This window comes from Zootoca vivipara, chromosome 9 (assembly GCF_963506605.1).
Source record: "Zootoca vivipara chromosome 9, rZooViv1.1, whole genome shotgun sequence".
Taxonomy (NCBI): domain Eukaryota; kingdom Metazoa; phylum Chordata; class Lepidosauria; order Squamata; family Lacertidae; genus Zootoca; species Zootoca vivipara.
The window spans coordinates 23292642-23309377 of NC_083284.1; the positions used below are offsets into that span (position 1 = coordinate 23292642).

General features: G+C 44.0%; 1 protein-coding gene across 1 annotated transcript in view; it reads right to left on the reverse strand.

The window, feature by feature from the left end:
- Positions 1-16736, reverse strand: part of DKK2 (dickkopf WNT signaling pathway inhibitor 2) — a 60886-nt gene that overhangs the window by 12141 nt on the left and 32009 nt on the right. The gene's annotated exons all lie outside the window — the stretch shown is intronic.

Here is a 16736-nt window from a genome sequence, read left to right on the forward strand (position 1 = left end):
CAGCAATAATTTTATCCCAATGACTCCTGGCCACTTATGCTGCCTAGCTTTCCAGGAGCAAAGTAGGATCCAGGAGAACCTCAGGATTTGAACCTGCTGTGACAGAGGGAGCACACACACACACACACACACACACACACACACACACACACACCAGTGGGGAGCAAGCCGATTGGGCACATGGGCGGCGCACATCTAGGGGCGGGGCCAGACACCTGCGGGGTGGGGCGAGCTGGGGCAGGACACTCTGCGGGGCCTCCGAGGAGTCTGCCTGCTTCTAACCATTCAGCCGCCCTACAGCTGGGAGGGAGCCAGCAGGCAGACCGTTTGGGGCAGCATGGCGTCTGTGGGCACCCAAGCCACGTGTCACTCCCAGGAGAGACGTGTGGCTCGGGCACGCTGCAGGTCCCACAGTGAGTGCCGCCTGGCATTTTGTCACCCCCCTCAGTGGTGACACCCGCGGTGGCCTGCTCCCACCGCACCCCCTTCCTCTGCCCCTGAGCACCCCACCCTGTGCAAGCATAACAACAATACATTCACAGGCTTTAGAATTTCCCATCCACTTCATTTGTGTCTTGATTCAGCTTCAGATCCTTTAGCCTCATCTATTCGTCATCATTTTCAGACAGAGGACTAAGATAACAATACCTGGGTATTTAGATAAAGCAATACAGAGCTGAGTGTTAACTGGTCACTAAACTATTTTATGGCAATATCCACACGCATGGAATGTGACATTTACTATTTATTTGCCAGCAGGAAGTTAGCAAGAAGCCAACTTACAGTTTTTCCACAAATCTTTAATATCTGGGTAAATTAACAGAGCTCCCATTATGCAGCATGCCTATCATTTAAAAAGACCAGAATTAATCAGATTTCCCTTTCTTGTATTTGACATGGTCCTGGCCCTGATCCACATTTAGAAACAAATGACAAACCACAAAAGCTTTGTACAGTGGAACCTCGGTTTATGAATTTTCGGTTTATGAACACCGCGGACCCATCTGGAACGGATTAATTCACTTTCCATTACTTTTAATGGGAAAGTTCGCTTCAGTTTATGAACGCTTCAGTTTATGAACAGACCTCCGGAACCAATTACACCCATGTTTCAGTTTATGAACGCTTCAGTTTAAGTACTCCGCGGACCCGTCTGGAACGGATTAATCCACTTTCCATTACTTTCAATGGGAAAGTTCGCTTCAGTTTATGAACGCTTCAGTTTATGAACAGACTTCCGGAACCAATTGTGTTCATAAACCGAGGTACCACTGTATTCATAGATGAGTACTTAAAAGCTATTAACGTTGCATAGAAAATGTTATTAATCAGTTAAGTTCCAGCATTTTACCCTCTTCGGTTTCTGTACATGTAAATGCCTCCTAATATTCTCGCATAAATCTTCTCCTCTACCAACGAGCCCCATTTTGGCAAAACATTATAAAGCTGAAACACTTATCTGAATTTATTACAGTGTCTTTGATCTAGAAAATTTGGCAATGAGAACCAGTGGGCTCGTGAGAATCCCAGCAGGGTGCTTCTTAATTGGAAGAGAGCAGGAAACACTATGAGGAGAGTGTAAGAGACACTCAGAAGATTCATTTTTTTAAAAAAATATTAAAAATAGAGTGTTTTTAAAAGATAATCTAATCACCGTGGCTTCTTGAGTTGTTGGCAAGGCCTTGTTATTAACTCAAGAAGCTGAAATGACTAGATGGATAGATTTTTTAAAATGTTTGTGTGAATGAAAGAAAAATATTGGGGAGGGAGCCTTAACTTTCCATTACAGATTTCATTGGTTTGTGTCATTGGTTTATGACCCCCCTCCACTCTCTTAACAGGGTGGAGTTTGATCTATATTCCAACAATCTGCCTGTAGATGTTGGATTTAAGAGAACCAGCTGTTCTTTGGTGGTGTCTCAAACTACTGGGAATATATTAATTTCTCATGAAGCATCTTGATATTCTCATGCAGCAAAAGAAACCAGTCCGTATACAAGAGCTCAGCCATCAAAAGCTATAAATCATGAAAAAGTCTGTCGTCTGTCCATCCCCCAATAACCATAAATTAGCAAGTACTGCCCTGTTATTGTCTGCTGGGTTCACATATCTAACCTTATGGCTGGAAATGTACCGAGGAGAAATCCCCACTGAATTCAAGAGGGTTTTCTTCTTACTAGGATCGCACTGCAAATTGTGTGGCAATATTGGGAAAGGGCTCTCTGTGATTATATAAACTTAATTCTATCAAATATTTAGCACCATCCTGTTGTTTTCGTTTTTGTTGTGCTCTTTCAACTCTATTCCTGTATTGCTCACATGCAGGGCATTTCCATGGTGACTATGGAGCAAGGCAGCACTTTGAGCCCTGTCCACAGTATAGAAACTTCTTTCTGCCAGTGGAGTGTGCTTGTCTGCTTAGAAATGCCAACACATGAGCACCCCAGTGTCACACACAAAGAAACCAAGATCACGTATAAACGTACTCAGCCACAAAACAGACGTGACCAGCTGATAATTGTCTCAATATTGCATGATTATTAAATATAAACTAAACCAAAACTAATTTTCAAAATTAGTAATTTTCAAATTACTAATTTTCAAAATTTGAATTTTCAAAATTCAAATCAAGTCCCTTGCTCCCATAGAATACTGTAGGAAGTTCAAAGGTATGAAAGAGTTCATTCCAACAATAATGCTTGTAATATTGCTAGTCCATAAAGTAAGAAAGCAATTGTCAAAGGTGTACAGCACATATTGTGGAGTCTTGTCTTTTGTGGTTGAACACATGAGCACCACCCGCTCCTGTGTAGGGACTCCACACAAACAAGACACCCATGTCATACCTTTCAACACAGGTGTCAACGAGGTGACAAACCAGGGCACTGTCTTCCGGGACTGTGCTCCCATGTGAGCCACATAACCTGGGTGAGATTGTGGGGGAAGCTGCCTGGGGCGGGGCGAGGGTGGGGCACACCGTGGGGCCTCCAAGGAGTCTGCCTGCTTCCTCCCACTCAGCCGCCCTACAGCTCGGGGGGAGGCAGCGGGCGGACCGTTTAGGCAGTGCGGAACCCGCACGCGCCCAAGCCACTGTGTCTCTCCCAGGAGAAATGCGTGGCTCGGGTGCACTGCAGGCCCCACGGTGAGTGCTGCCCGGCATTTTGTCACCTCCCTCTGTGGTGACACCTGGGGTGGAGCACACCCACCGCACCCCCCTTCCTCCACCCCTGCCCCTGAGATGGGAAGAAGATAAAGTCCCTACCAGAGAAGTGTGGCAAATTAAATTGTTGGACTATGCCGAAATGCTCAGGGACAAGGAAGACCAAAACGTTAATAAGAAATGGGGGGGGGATTATAATTTATCTTGGAGACCACTGTATGTAGTTGAAAACACTAGCAGTATTGCAATAACACTTGTATTGTAACGAGAGACATGAATATAAAGGAGTATGGATCATTGAAAAAAGATGCAGTAGAAAAGGTTTAACAACAGAAACCATGGAGGGGAAGGTGGAAAGTCCAGAGATTCAGAGGGATCTTTTAATTGTGGATGTTTTGTGGTATTATTATAATTTTAATTTTGTATAACCAAATAATAAGAATAATAAAAGATTGTGGGGGCCCCCAAAGCACTGTTTCGGAGTGAGTTTGTGGTACCCAAAATGGCTGCCATGCTCTCACGTGAAAAAGAGAGAGGATGTCCCGGTTTTCCTAGGACAGTTGAGCGTTATGCCATGCAACCTGATAAGACCATAAGAAGGGCCATGCTACACTGCCTTGCTGGTCCTGTGTTGCACCTTCCTTGAATGTTTCTGCTTAGCTGGATGAATTCTGATCACATCACTTGATTGCCTGAATGGAGCACAGAGACAGGATGTAAGTGTGGATAAAAACCTGCCTTATGTACAAGGGTAAAATTCACATTTATTTCTCCGCCCATTTTTTCCCCCTCGCCCACCACTGTCATGTGGACCCCAGAAGGGTATGTGGCCCTCGAGCAGAAAGAGGTTTCCTACCACTGCTATGCAGTCATAATTAGAAAGATCAGAAAGATGGCAGGCCTGTTCTTGACATGGCAAGAATATCCCCTGTGGCAGACCTTTCCCTTTCAGGTCACTTGACATAAACCTTCTGAAAATATCTATGGAAAGATAAAGACACCAGGCGGAAAGATAAATATTTGTGAGGGAGATGTGTTAGGAAACCAGCTCTCTTAGAGTGATGGGTTACAAGTTCTGCTAGTGGGAACACATAAGCTTTTGAGCTTCATGGAGATCTTTTCCAACAAATCTAACTGTTGTTATTGCTAGTACTGTATTTGGAAATGGAAAATAGATTGGTTCATTTTACCACAGACTGGCTGCTGCTTGCATCCAGGACTTCTGGCTTTGCCTTATGACTTTATAATTTCCCCGGGGTATCCTTATGGTTCATTCAAAGCCCTTGATATTACAAGCACAACTTAAGATGCTATTGCTAGAGGCCCCTTCTTCATTTCATGTCTAGGTCTCTTCATGACTTGGCTGGCACACGATATTCCTTGAGGAATGGTCCAAAAAGTACATGCCATGGCACAGAATGAGAGAAAAAACTCCCCAGAGACTCCCTGGAAAGCTTTTACTTCGTATCTGTATTTTAAAACAATCAGATGTTGGAGTCTTGTCTCCCTTGCTCGTACATGAGGAGTGTTTGCGACATACTTCAGCTATAAAGAGCTTGCAGTGAAAGAAAGCATATTTGCAAGAACAGTGAATTCAGGGTGAAGTCACACAGCTCCCCACCCACCCGTTCACCATAATCCAGCCAAAAAGTCAGAATCATGTGAGTTGTGTAAAGGCTTCCTCATGGATTGGATTACAAATCATCCCTACAGGGACAGACTTTGGTCTTTCAAATTTCAGCGGCGCTCTGTGTGAGGCCAAAATTTGACACCCCCTGCCGCTTGCCTTCTCTTCTGCTCAATCCACTACATCATAGTTGCAATGCCCAGTGGTGCCCCCTAGGCTCAGTGCCCAGTGCAGCAGAACCAGTCACACTGCCCTAAATCCGCCTCTGATCCCCACTTAGGTCGCCATCCTATACTCATGGAGTAAGTCCCAATGAATTCAATGCTATTTATTTCAGAGTAGACATACAGTCGTACCTTGGATCCCGAATGCCTTGTGAGTCGAACGTTTTGTCTCCCGAATGCCACAAACCCGAAAGTGAGTGTTCCGGTTTGCGAATGTTCTCTGGAACCCGAACATCCTGCGTGGCTTCTGCCGCTTCCGGTTGGTTGTAGCAGCTTCCTGCAGCCAATTGGAAGCCGTGCCTTGGTTTCCGAACGTTTTGGATGTCAAACAGACTTCTGGAATGGATCCCATTCGACTTCCGAGGTACCACTGTATGAGACAACACTCTTACCCCAAGACAGCCACATTGCCAAAAAAGAGTGGGAAAGCGTCACCAAAAACAATAAGAAGAAAGAGGACGCAGATTTGCATATATTTTGTAAATGCTGATTCACGTGGATAGATGCAAACTTAGAAATCACTGCTCTCTTCTTTTAAACAGAAATTCAATGCATCTCACCCTAGTGGAGAAGGTGATGTCAACATGACCAAGTGCCCCTGCTCAGTCTGGCCAGCCTTAGCCACAGAAGGCTCACCCAGTGGCGTGGAGCTGTAGCAATAGCCTCACTGCTGTTTACTGGAGGAAGGAGCAGGTTGAGAACCAGGTCAGGGTGTATGGGTGTACCAATGGAAGTGATGTATTGGCTCTGCTGGTGGGCCTGCACAGACCATAACTTCATTGCTGCCTCACCTCACACACACACACACACCCCGGTAAGTGGAAACAGTGCCCCCGATATTGCTGCAGATCCACACCACCAGGGCCGTCTTAAGCATACCCGGCGCCCTGGCACTCCAGATCCCTTCGGCGCCCCCCTGCCCCATTTCTCAGCGTGGCGGGCCATGCTACACTGTTGCGACGCCCCTGCGTGCGGCGGAGGCGGCCCCAGGCCCGCGCGCCTCCGGAAAGCGGCCTGAAGCCGCTGAACAGCAGAGGTGCGCCTGGGGCAGCCTCAGCCGCGGCGCCCCTGGTGGCCTGGCGCCCCGCGCCACCAGGAGCGGGCCTAGAGCTGGCCCTGCACACCACCACTCCTGATCTTGAGGCCTTATGGTTTTTTGTCTTCCAGCAGGACCAGAATTGGGCAGGCCTTCAAGCAGAAGACTTCTTCAAAGAGAGGGCTGTTCCTAAAAGCCCTTCAGATCAAGGATTGTTCCTGTAAAGTAGGACACATCATCTCTCCTGTGTAAAGATTGTACTGTTGATCAGGAGAATATGTAGATTGACCCTTAGAAGCCAGAAGAAGCAGGGTTGCAAGGTCTTTCTCCATGAAGCGGAATTATATAAGATTGTGTGTGTGTGTGTGAGTGTGTGTGTGTGAATGTGCTTTAATTGCAGAATTCAACTTGTGGAAATCAAGCTCAAAAAGCCTCCAAGGATGACTACTGCTATGTTCACGTGGTTCAAACGGAAAACCTTTGGCAGAATCCAGAACTCACAGTTAGTTTGTATTCCAAAGCCTATCTTTTATTCCTTCTGCCTCTCTTTAGTAGAACGTAAATAGCATTGTGTTAGTTGCAGCTCATACCCTCCAACATTTCTCCGATGAAAATAGGGACCGTTCCATTCCATAATGATACATTTTATTATTTATACCCCACACATCTTACTGGGTTTCCCCAGCCACTCTGGGCAGCTTCCAACATATATGAAAACATAATAAAACATTAAACATTAACAAAAAACAACAACTTCCCTATACAGGATTGCCTTCAGATGGCTCGGGGGTCAGATAACTCCATACCCTTCAACATTTCTCCAATGAAAATAGGGATATCCTAAGGAAAAGTGGGACATTCCGGGATCAAATCAGAAACCGGGATGGTTTCTCTAAATCAGGGATGTCCCTAGAAAATATGGACACTTGGAAGATCTGGCTGCTTATTAATCAGTTTTCTTAAAGGAATATAAAGTAATAATGAATTTGCCTCTTATTATAGGAAAAAAGTAGGTAGTATGCTTAATGGTTTCTGGAGACTGGAGGTGACATTTTGACAAAGTACCAAGTGAAAATGAGTCTGATGATCTCAGTTTTGCCTGTGGTGGACATTTATTCCTCTCACAAGACCACATTGCTTCTGATAAAGTGCAGCTATTTCCTGGTTTTCGTACAGGGAAATAACATAGTTACTGAGCCACAAAAGAACTGACTGGAAACCACTGTGGTTTGTCTAACTCTTATTAGTGGTACGTTATAATTACTTGAATGCCCATGTCTAGTACTATGACTTATGGTAATTCCAAAGGACAATCAGGACGACAATCAAGAGAGGTGCTCCTCTTGCAGTGGGTTGCCTAAATAAATCCTCCCAGGAGATAATTCATGGCCAGGAGAAAAAGCAAACAGGAGCGAAATTATGTGTCCCTTAGATGCGGGTGGCGCTGTGGTCTAAACCACAGACCCTAGGGCATGCCGATCAGGTCAGCAGTTCGAATCCCTGTGACGGGGTGAGCTCCCTTGCTCGGTCCCAGCTCCTGCCAACCTAGCAGTTCGAAAGCACAAAGTGCAAGTAGATAAATAGGTACCACTCTGGTGGGAAGGTAAACAGCGTTTCCATGCGCTGCTCTGGTTCGCCAGAAGCGGCTTAGTCATGCTGGCCACATGACCCAGAAGCTGTACGCCAGCTCCCTTGGCCAGTAAAGCGAGATGAGCGCTGCAACCCCAGAGTCGTCCGCGACTGGACCTAACGGTCAGGAGTACCTTTACCTAGATTCTGCAGAGCTGATCACAATTTTTGGGATGCATTTTCAGACTATGTCTGTACAACGCATGTTGTTAAAAGCATAAACTATTACCACTATAATTGTCACCGACAGTCACATAATGCTCTAGAAGTCATGGGAGGGAGGGTAATACCCACTGTGACAAGAAGACTTTATCACTTATTTATATGTCATGTCTGAGTGCTTCACCAAAGAGTCACTGAAAGATGAAGCTTGTCTGTGCACTTTGTTCCCCATCCAGGTTTTGTTTCTTTTAATAATCTTACTGGTCTTTCATCTCTGCTTTTTCCTCTCCCACCCATCCCCCATCTGCTAGTTAGCTTTTTAGTTTAATCTCTGAGTGGTTATTTATCATCTGGCCTAGAGTTAGATCTGGCACTTTGAACAGTCAGCATGCTGCTTTGGGAGAACATAAGAATGAAAGGACAGCTCTGTTGGATCAAACCAAAGGCCTACCTAGTTCAGCATTCTGTTTCCCACAGTGTCAGCCAGATGCCTCTGGGGAAACCCATAAGCAGGGCTCAACGTCAGTAGCCCTGATGTTGTTCCCCAGTGACTAGCGTTGGAGAAGGTACCGGTATCTGGTGACTCAGCTACATTAGTTAAGAAACAGCAATTTAAATGCTTTATAAACATGCAACACCAGATGGTGCTGTAGAGCACAAAACCTTTCTATGCGGTTTTACATAGGGTTTTTTCCTTTTGTTACAATGATTTAATTTATGGCATATTTATAGGTGCCCCCCCCCCGTATAGATCTGCCCTGGGTGGCGACTATGAGTACAGAATGCTGGACAAGACGGGCCACTGGCCTCATCCAGCAGGCTCCTCTTTTGCATTTAAAGTTACACAAAGGTAGATTACAGCTGAATGTTAGGAGAAATGGCTTGACAATAAGAGAGGATGGAACCTATGGTGGAACCTATTACCTAAAGGGGTGATGGGCTCGCCTCTGCCCAAGGCTCTCAAGCAGAGGCAAGACCACCGTCTGCTGGGGATGCTTTAGTTCTGCATTTCCTGCAATGAGCAGACTGCTGCAGTGGTGGCTGGCGCCCATTGAGACTGGTGGGGTGGAGGGCAAGGAGGGCAACACTAATTCAGTTTTTTCTACCATCCTCTCTGCTGAATCCTACAAGGAGCAACACTGACACTTAGGGAAGGAAGGACTTAGGGAAGGAAGCTGGTAGGCAGGGCCACCCCCACCCCCACCCCCAGCCCACACACCTTGACTAATTGTAGGAAGGCAGCAAAGTAGGGACTGGCTGAGGGCGGACTGAAGTCGGTAGGGCAGTGCCCCATTTTCCCTCATGTGTCAGCCTCTACCGAACTCTTAGACAAGATTGCTTAAAAGGCCTCGGACAACTCAAAGCTTCTATAATGTGAAATCTTTTTTCAGTCTGGGGGCCAGATTTCTCTCTAGACAACCTCCCAGGGTCCCATGGTAGTGGTGGGCAGGACCAGAGGCAAAAGCAGGCAGAACAGCAAGTGTGGATTTTCCTTTTGTGCAGTAGCTAATATCGTACATGCCTGCACACACCTATCTCCATCCTCCATCCAGACAAGCAAGCAACGTGATCAAAGGGCATATTCCAGTCAGGCAAAAACCCTTGGGGTGCAAACCAGCACCAATGAGAGGTGTGGCCTGGGGAGATTTCATGCCCTCTAACATCCCAGTGATCAAAATTGGGGTGCTCGGTTTTTTTGTGTTCCTTAGCTCTTGTGGGAGCATGCAGGACCAAAAAACAACCATCTTTTGGTCTAATGCTCTGGTGTGAGCCAGCTGATTCACACAAAAGTGTGAGACCAAGAAATGAGGATTGTTTGGTCCAGCGCTCTGGTGCGAGCCTGCTGACTTGTGACAGAGCAGCGGACCAAAATTAGGACATTCCGGGATCCAATCAGAAGCCAGGATGGCTTCTGTGATTCTGGGGTGTCGTGCTCAAATCAGGGAGGTTGAGAGGTATGGGATTTCCAAGGGGCAGCTAGAAAGACTTAGTGGGCCACACTCAACCCCTGGCCTGAGGTTCCCTAAACCCTTTTAATGAAGAGGTGAAGCTCAACAATCTTCTACAGCAAAACGAAGAATAGCAAGATCACAATGTTGATGTTACAGTTTGCAGTGCTGCATTTCGCTTTTCAACACTACAAAATCTTTCCTCAGACAACTTTATTTAGCTAGGCATAGATAGATGGAAGAAACAGAAATCTAAATGAAACCACAACGGCCTTTGTCCCTGCTTCTCAACAAGAGGAACTCACAAAATACATTCCAGGCTAGTTGTACACATGGGAGATTGTTGTCACATAATCAAGTCTGGTGGTGAAACTTTTTGGCAAGGTAATGAAGGTCGAATGGGAACATGAGAATGTAGTTTGGAGAAATCACAGCTAGATAAGTGAAACTCTGAAATTAAAGAGCAGCAAAACTGACACACATATGTTTATTGGTGCTCAGTCCAGCATACAACACAATTCTTTCTACCCATTGAGTCCTATTGCAGCCCTGCTAAGCTGGGGGATGATGACTGGCTCATGGTTGTTCACTGTGCTTCATGGCTGAGAGTCAGACACTTAGACCAGGGGTAGGAAACCTTTTTCACCCCAAGGGCCACATTCCCTTCTGAGCAACATACCAGGGGCCAGTGCTGGGTGGGGCCAGAGGCAGAAGAGAATGGAGCAATAAATATATATTTTACCTCTGTGAAAGTTGGAATACTGGTCTATCTACCTCATTTTCTTTACTGACTAGAAGTTGCTTATCTAGGGTTTAGAAATGAGTTTTTCAAAGCCACACTTTCAGAGGCAGGGGACATTCTGCCTGCAGAACGTGTGCTCTGCTACTGAGCTACAGCCCTTCTTAGTCCAAGGTAGCCCACAATGGGATATAAATGCAATAATTAAAAGCAGGTCATTTTACTTTTATGTACATAACGCTAATTATAATTATTATTTTTGCATTTCAATTGTCATGGTTTTATTAGATATTGTCTTGGTTGTTTTTTATTAGTGTTTTTAAGTGCAAAATTTTACTGGGTTGCTTTAAGTATTACTGCCTGTCCTTAGGCGCCAGGGTGTTTCAAATACATTCAATGAATTAAAATGTGGAAATACTGTCTGATGTTGCATTCTGATCTCAACTGCAATGGCTCTTTTTTCAGTACACTTCAGCTTCTGCTCTTTTACAATAGCCTTTTGATCTGCTTCAGCATACTGGCTTTCTCAAAACAATATTCCTTGAAAGTTCCGTTTGGGAACCTCGTCTTCCCTCTTGGATGTCTTTGAAACTAGTCAATGTTCAGTCATTTCTTCTTTAAAAAGTCCCAAATCCTCTGGGTTTGGCACAACATCAGACCAAGGGTTGTTCCTTTGTAGAATAAATATCCGTTGTTGTTTTTTTGTTTTCACACTGGTCACTCTTATTGTCCGGTGGGTGGCCCAATTGTGCATTCATCCTTTTGTGCTTATTTACCACCCCTCAGACAACTCTGCCTGAAAGAACGCAACTGCTGCATTTCTTCAAAACCAAGGAAAGGTTATTGTGATGCAATTTCATTCAAATGTGCTGCTTTATGAATCCCCAAGGAAACAACAGATCAGAGAAGGGAAGACCAGCCTCTTTCCATTCTGTGCCAGTTTTATATAGCTCCATAAGTCCATTCCATCTACTTCTTTTTCAGATTGCTTTTTTAAAAAAACAACACACCACCTTAAATTTTATTTGCCTTTCCCTAATTTTTGAATTCTTTCCTTAAATTTGTATTTTTGTATGCTTTTCAGTGTGTTTCCCCATAAAAGATATTTTACTGTTTGCATTTTTCTGTAAAATACGTGTGTTGTATCCAATACCGCTAATACTCAGAACAGACCCATTGAAATTAATGACTTACTTAGGTTTATTCGTTTCAGTTGGTTTACTTGGACTGGACTTAGTTGGGTAAAAAACCAAGCATTTTATGTGCATTTTCTTAAACTAAAAATGCCCTGTAGAATTCAGAAAGTAATTGACAGCTGGCTTCTGATCCACATACAAGCTTTTAAATGCAGAGTGAACCATATTTCTCCCTCCATTTCTTACGACAATCTCTTGTGAGGGAAAGTGTATATAGATCACCTGTGTAAGGTAATTTATAAAAGATTTGGCTGGATCCCTAGAGTGACAGTGCTGAGTTTCCAGCAAGAGAGACACCCCAGCTGAGTTTTAACATCACAAAAGCAAGCAGTAGTATAGCATGAGGAAAGTAGGTTGTTAGGCCTCTTAACTATCCTGTTTAGTCCGCAACCAGAGGTTCCCCATTTCTACTCTTCTTATCATTGAATAGGCCAATTTTAAAATGCTTACTGTGAATCCTGCCACCTGCAGAGGCTCCTGTGAGTGCACGTGTACCTCGGTTTAAGTACACAATTGCTTCTGGAAGTCTGTACTTAACCTGAAGCAAACTTTCCCATTGAAAGTAATGGAAAGTGGATTAGTCCATTCCAGATAGCCCGCAGAGTACTTAAACTGAAGCGTACTTAAACTGAAGCGAACCTTCCCATTGAAAGTAATGGAAAGTGGATTAATCCGTTCCAGACGGGTCCACAGAGTACTTAAACTGAAGCATACTTAGCCTGAAGCGAACTTTCCCATTGAAAGTAATGGAAAGTGGATTAATCCATTCCAGACGGGTCCGTGGAGTACTTAACCTGAAGCGTACTTAACCTGAAGCGAACTTTCCCATTGAAATAATGGAAAGTGGATTAATCCGTTCCAGACGGGTCTGCGGAGTACTTAACCTGAAGCGTACTTAACCTGAAGCAAACTTTCCCATTGAAAGTAATGGAAAGTGGATTAATCCGTTCCAGATGGGTCCGTGGAGTATTTAACCTGAAGCGAACTTAACCTGAAGCGAACTTTCCCATTGAAAGTAATGGAAAGTGGATTAATCTGTTCCAGACGGGTCCGCGGAGTACTTAAACTGAAAGTACTCAAACCGAAGCGTACTTAAACCGAGGTATGACTGTATCTGTTTTGGATGATTCCGCAACACTCCAAGAGGAGCTTTTCAGACGTTCCAACCTAATATCTTTTCCTCTGAACCATCAGATCACACAAATTGTGCTTTTTCATACTACTGCACATTCTATAAATGGCCACACAGTTGTATTGCAGTATCTACACCAACAGTAGATGCTCAATAAAATTATCTGTTAATATAAAGGGACCAGGCTGTACCTCTGTGATAGTGTACACTATAACATACACATCTAATACACCTCTTTGTCCTGGCTTTTGACACTTGAGGTGTATATTTTTTAGAACCCACCTTATTTCTGTTAGTTGCTTTAAACTGTTTTTAATGTTGTGTTGTAAAGTTGTGTTTCAATGTCATAACCTGCTTAGGACCTTAGGGTGAAAGGCAGGTAATAAATTGAATCATCAGCATCCTCTACATTATTCATGGCTATTTTTGCAAATGTCTATATTCCCATGGTCTGAAAATCTACTGAATATAAAAATGATAATTATCATCCCAGCCATTTTCATGGACTAAATGGCTGGGATCAGCAGAAGTGTTGAGCTGGAACCCACGTGGTTTTTCAACAATTTCAGTAAGTAGCGAATTGAAGATATTCAATGTATTATTATTATTATTATTATTATTATTATTATTATTATTATGCAAACCTGACCATATGGGGGGAGATGCCAGTGACCAAATTCCAGTCTCCTTCCAACCCTTCCTCTGCTGACTATTAATTCTGCATTACAAAAGGGGCAAAAGGTCATAAAAGTTGACGCAACTGATTATGAACTCTCTTGCCAGTTCTGAAAATTGTCAAGGAACGCAAACCCCAGAGACACATTGACTTCTCACTTTCAGTGCCCAAGGCACAAGTGCAGCCGATAGCTTCCTTCCAAACTCTGCTAATTCCAAATTTCACACTCTTGGGATAGTTGAATGAACGGGAATGCCTGCTACAAAGTCCGACTTCCTAATACAGGAAACGGCTGCTGCTGAGAGGCACGTCTGTAAATCCTTCTTCGGCACTGAGTGTCAGATATCACGATTCATTAGTAATGATTTGTTATATTGTAAGACATCCGTCTCACTTTGTATGTGTAACAAAGCGAGTGAAACACTGATTGCTCTGGGGGCAGGGGGGCAGAACTCACATTCGCTTCGTTGATAAAGTACCCGAAGGTCTCTGCTCTTTGATATTCAGGGAAGGTCCTCAAAACTCAATGCCCTTAACACAACCGCAGGCTAAGGCAACAAATGGTACAAAGGCTTAGAGGCATAGAAGCATTATAACTGTATAGTTAGAAGGGACCCCTCTCCCAACCCCCTACAAAGCAAGAATCTCAACTAAAGTATCCATGACTGATGTCCATCCAACCTTTAGCTGATTAACAATCCACGGCCTTTGGGATGTGTTTGTGGGAAATAGGGGGTTTTGTTTTTGTTTTGACTATTTATTTGTGCCTTTACCTTGTATTTTCATGTTAAGAACTACCCTGAGATCTTGAGATGAAGGGTGGTGTATAAATCTAATAAATAAAAACAATAAACATAAATAACACCTCTGATTAAAAACCTCCATTTTCCTCCTTCTTCCACATGACAGCCCTTTAGATATTTGAAAATGGCTATCACTCTCCTCTCAGTCTCGTCTTTTCCAGGCTTGTTGTTGTTGCTGTTTAGTTGCTGTTGTTGCTGTTTAGTTGTGTCCGACTCTTCGTGACCCCATGGACCAGAGCACGCCAGGCACTCCTGTCTTCCACTGCCTCCCGCAGTTTGGTCAAACTCATGTTCGTAGCTTCGAGAACACTGTCCAACCATCCCATCCTCTGTCGTCCCCTTCTCCTTGTGCCCTCCATCTTTCCCAACATCAGGGTCTTTTCCAGGGAGTCTTCTCTTCTCATGAGGTGGCCAAAGTATTGGAGCCTCAGCTTCACGATCTGTCCTTCCAGTGAGCACTCAGGGCTGATTTCCTTAAGAATGGATAGGTTTGATCTTCTTGCAGTCCATGGGACTCTTAAGAGTCTCCTCCAGCACCATAATTCAAAAGCATCAATTCTTCAGCGATCAGCCTTCTTTATGGTCCAGCTCTCACTTCCATACATCACTACTGGGAAAACCATAGCTTTAACTATACGGACCTTTGTTGGCAGGTCCTTTCCAGGACCTGTCCAGGCTAGACAAACCCAATTCCTTCGAGCATTCCTCATAGGGCTTGGTTTCCAGACCCTCCTCTGCACACATTCCAGCTTGTCAATATCCTTCTTAAATTGTGTTCACAGTATTCCAGGTGTGGGCTGACAAAGGCAGAATAGAGTGGGACTATCACTTCTCTAGATCGGGACACTATACTGGACACTTACTGTTGATGCAGCCTAGAATAGCTGTTGACTTGTGTTAAGCTTGTGGTCCACAAAGACCCCTAGATCCTTTTTGCATGTACTACTAGCAAGCCAGGTGGCCCTCATTTGTCTAAGTGTCACCTTTCACTGCTTTCATACATCAACTAGCTTGCAAGCAAGATGCTCCAAAGGGATGGGACAGGAAGAGAGCTGTAGCTCAGTAGTAAAGCATCTGCTTTGCATGCAGAAGGTCTTAGGTTCAATTCCTGGCAGTGAGAGAGAATTATCCCACCCCACATCCATGAAACAGTGGGGGAACCCAAAACAAACCAGTGAGAACTGAGCATGATCAGTGCTCATAGAATGGTGGCTGATAGATTGTAGGAAAATTGTATATGCTAATGTATATATATAGGGACAAACTTAAAGTTTTGCATCCTCTTCCCTCTAATGGTTCCTTATGTTTAAATCAGATTTGGAACAGGTAGCCTTTCAAAAAGAAGGCACCTTTGAATAGAGGACAGTCCTCTGCAGAATAGGACACATGGTCCCTCTTTTCACTGTACTGTGAAGACATGTCCCATATCTCATTCCCCGATGCAGAATCTCTTTGTTTAGCTCTAGAGACCCATTACAACAATCTAGCTGGTGTAAAGAACATTCCCCTCGGATATTTTCACTTTGGCCTCATGTTTTATGCACACAGAGACACTGAAAATGCTCATTGGTTACACATTCATTGAGGAATGCACAGTAGTATCCTTATCTGTTATATCGCATACAGTTTAAGAAGAGCTATGGGAAAGCTCAAAAGAAAAGCAACAAACAATGGCTTTCATGAGAATCCATTACACTCAGATCTTGCTTCCAAACAATGATGAGGCTATCCACAGCTGTTGGATACTTGCAGAGACTCTGGGAAATAATTTGTTCTATAGAGTCAGGCCAGCACTTATATTGCCTATCCTGGTGGGAGGGAAATGATACAAATGAATGGAAAAGTTGTAGTGGACCAACAAAAGGACCTCACCTTGCCAAAATCAAAACTACAGTATGTTATTAACTGACTTAGCCCTGGAAAAAGCGAAATAGTCATGGTCTGGACCTAACATAGCCAGTTGCATTGGCTTCCATAGGGTAAGTTAATGAGTTCTAGCAATACAAGCAAAGCCCATTCGTGTGGATAACAGCTTACAGCCCTAAAAAATGTAAAGAACACCAGCCATATTTCAAACCTGGAAGCATTAATTTGCTAGAAAGGGATAGACTTGGAAATGTTCAGTTCAAAAGCAAGCATTGTCATTTGGGGGCTTAGACTCATTGGGAGTCTTTTAATTAACAAAAATGGGCGTAAATTACATCTATGGGGTGGAGGGGGAGACAATGGTCAATGATCTTCCAGAATAAAGTATCTCTTGCTCTGTCCTGTTACATAGAGCAGTTCTGATAGAGCATAAAGCAGTAACAAATATTTTTATGATACTTCATGTTTTCACACTCCTTTATATGCTTATTTCCCCCTCCTCTTGTGGTGATGTTAGATATATATGAAAGGAAAAGA